This window comes from Tupaia chinensis, unplaced genomic scaffold, assembly GCF_000334495.1.
Source record: "Tupaia chinensis unplaced genomic scaffold, TupChi_1.0 Scaffold000274_1, whole genome shotgun sequence".
Taxonomy (NCBI): Eukaryota; Metazoa; Chordata; class Mammalia; order Scandentia; family Tupaiidae; genus Tupaia; species Tupaia belangeri.
Genome location: NW_006159756.1, coordinates 4,073,655 through 4,076,871, shown reverse-complemented (window position 1 = coordinate 4,076,871; position 3,217 = coordinate 4,073,655).

The following is a 3,217-nucleotide window of genomic DNA, read 5'->3' as shown; positions in this document are numbered from 1 at the left end:
AAGAGTCCCGGGGCGGGGGCCCCCCCCCCCGCCCCGTGCTCCCGCCTTCCGCGCTGATCCTGGCCTCAGCGCAGTTCGCGCGCCCCTTCACGCCCTCCTTCCCTGCGCGGCGCGGATCTCCTGGAGGTGAGAGGAGAGTGGCTGTTTTCTTTCTGTTCCCTCTTAGATGTTCTGTTTGTTGAGCGAATTGTTTTCTTCCTGGCTCGGAGCTGGCGCTGACACGGTCACCCGCGCTAATTAGCGAAGCCAGCTTGTGCGGCGCTCCGGTTTTTCTGCGCTCCGCAGTGTGAGTTTCTTTTTTTAAACATGATCAATACCCTCTCCGGCTGGGCTCCCTCGCACACTCCCTATTGTTCTCCTGTTTGCATTGTACCCGAGTCCTGGTCAAGGACTCAGGGAGCCTCCGAAGACACGCTTTTCTGCAAAGCTGGCGTTCAGCCTGGAGCTGGGGTGGGGGGGGGAGACCGCGCGGCAGACCCCTGCAGCTTGCTGCAGTTTTCAGTGGCCGCGGACAGTACCCCGAAAATCCACGTGGGCGCCAGACCACCGATGGGCGAAGATGAGAAATCGCTGTGCGACATGGGGGAAAATCCTTTTCCCTCTCTGGGTTTCTGCTTCCTGTTTACAGAAAGAGGAATCAGTTCCCTTTCTTGTGTCCATGCTCAACACGCTGCGATTCTCAAAGCTCACCTAGGGGCTGAAATTGGGACCCTTTCTGCGGAAAGGCTTCGAGGAAAATGCTTTCACGCACAGGATCTCCCTCGCTCCTGCCTCGGTCCTGAAGTCAGACAATGCCGACTTTTGCCAGGTGGGCAGCCTCAGCACAGCTCTCCAGCCCCCCAACACACACACACACACCTGTGAGGCCCTCTTCTCAATTCACTGGGTTCCCAAGCTTTTGTGCAAGAGATGACAGAAGGTTCTCTGATGTTCTCCCTTCTTCCACTGTAGTGACTGGGTACTCAAGGGGCAGACTGCAGAGAAAATGTCTTCCATATGTTTTGAGTTTGTACACACACGTGCACACTCGTGTACACACGCACACACACGCACATGATAAACAGATGTTAATGCAAATGTGGTTTGATTGGCAACTGATGATGGGGTTAAGAGTTTCTGCTGCCTTCTTCAGCTTAAAAACATCTTTTGAAAATCTCCGATGGAGCAGGTGCTGGCGAGATTTTCTTATTCCTGTCCAAGTTAGTGAAAATTTTCTATTCTCAAGAAGAGAAGTGGTAGCAGTAATATCTCAGTTTTATTGAGAACTCAGTATGTGTCAGATACAGCACCAGGCATGCAATGTAAGTGGTTTTATTCATCTTTGCGCTGTACTCACATCGTCCTCGTCTACCAGAGCTCAGAGAGTTTAGGAAACTTGTCTGGGGCCAGCAAGTGGCAGGGTGATTAAAGGCACTGGACTCCCATGTGGCTGGCCACATTTCAAGTCCCGGACCTGGTGGCTTGCTCTTTCTATTTCTCTCTCTGTCTCTCTATGGTCAAAAATGGAAAAATAATGATAACAAACAAATGATTCTTAAAAAACAAAACAAAACAAAAAACAAACATGGGACCAGCAGTTGGTCTAATGACTATGTGGCTGGACTCACATGTAGTTGATGGCATTTCGAGTCCCAGACCTGGTGGCTTAAACTCATGCCAGGAGTGTGTGCACGCATGCCCAAGATCCCGAGAGGAGGATGGAGGAGAAGGGATTGCAGCATGGCCATCCCCTCCGGAGAATGATTTCTCACTTACTGTCTCTCTGTCTCTGTCTTTCACACAAATCCTAAAAAAAAAACCCATAAAAAAAAAAAAAAAAAAAAGAAGAAGGAAAAGAAACTTGTCCAAGGTCACACAGTGCTAAGCAGAGAAGCCCAGAATCAAACTTTGGCCCTTTAGCCTGGACCTTTTCCTAGGTCCTCTGTTTCAATGTTCAGCAATCCTGACTGTGACCTGATGTCATTTCATCTTATGACAACATGAAAGAGTGGAAAGGACAGTGGCCTGAAGTCCAAGTCCATGTTTCCAACCCTCCATCCCAAGGAAAAAAAGCAAAACCAAAATAATCAGTCAATTCTCCGAGTCTCTTTGACCTTAGCTCCCCAAATTACCATGAAGATAAAATGAGATGATGTTCATAAAAACGATTTGAGAGCCAGCTGATCAAGGTGGTGGTTAGGGCAGCTGGGTCCCACATATTGGCTTGAAAAATATACCAGGCATGTGTGTGTGTGTGTGTGTGTGTGTGTGTGTGCGCGCGCGCGCGCGCATGCACACGCATGCGCGTGTGCCTAAAATCCTGAGAGAATAATGGAGGAGAAGGGATTAAGGTGTGGTCATCTTCCCTGGGGTGTGCTTTCTCCCTTTTCCTCTTTCTCTCTCTCTGTCTCTCTCTGGCAAGCACACATGCCCTGTAGCAAATTTAAAACAAAACAAAACAAACTTTGAAAACTACAAGGCACTCTAGGAATATTAGTACAGTGTTTTGTTCTAACATAGACCAAGACAGAGAAAAGAGTTACCTCTGTGCATGGAAAAAGTAGCCCTGTCCCTTGGCCATGCCTGCCCATCTCTCCTGCCCCCCTCACTCGCCTGCTGCCAGGGAGCTGTGAGTGTTGAGCTACCCTGGCACAGGTCTCTGCAACCGTCTCCAGCTGCTTTACTCCCGAGATTCCCTCTGGACTTAGAGGAGGCCGGAGTGGCTGAGTCAGCTGCATTTTCTCCTGTCTCAGGGCTCCCTTAAACCTGTTACTGAAATTGGCTCCTTGGTACCTGCAGGTTTGCTTGCCATCCAGCAAGTCCCCTGGGGTGGCCCCATTAATCACATTTGCTCTCGCTCCCTTCTCTGGCTGGCTCTGAGGACAGCAGGTAGGTGCGTGGAGCCTCTATATATGTCGGCGCGTATGTGTGTATGAGTGTGTGTGTCTGTCCCCTGGGAGCCGCTAGGGACTAAGTTTCCCTGCAATAAAAGTGAGTTAGTTTCTTCTTTCCTGATAACCATAATCCATCCCACTTCTTCCGAGGAAATGACAGGCCCCCGGGGGAATGCATCTCCATGACTGGGAGAAATGGGCTATTTTAGTCCTTCTCTAACACCCAGCAAGCTCTTGGAACTGTCCTGTGGCAGCCTGCCAGGCCTCCCTGCTATTAAGAACATCCTCTTCTGGTTTGTTTCCTGGTTCCTGGGCTCTCCACAAGGTCGGAGTGGGCTTTATAA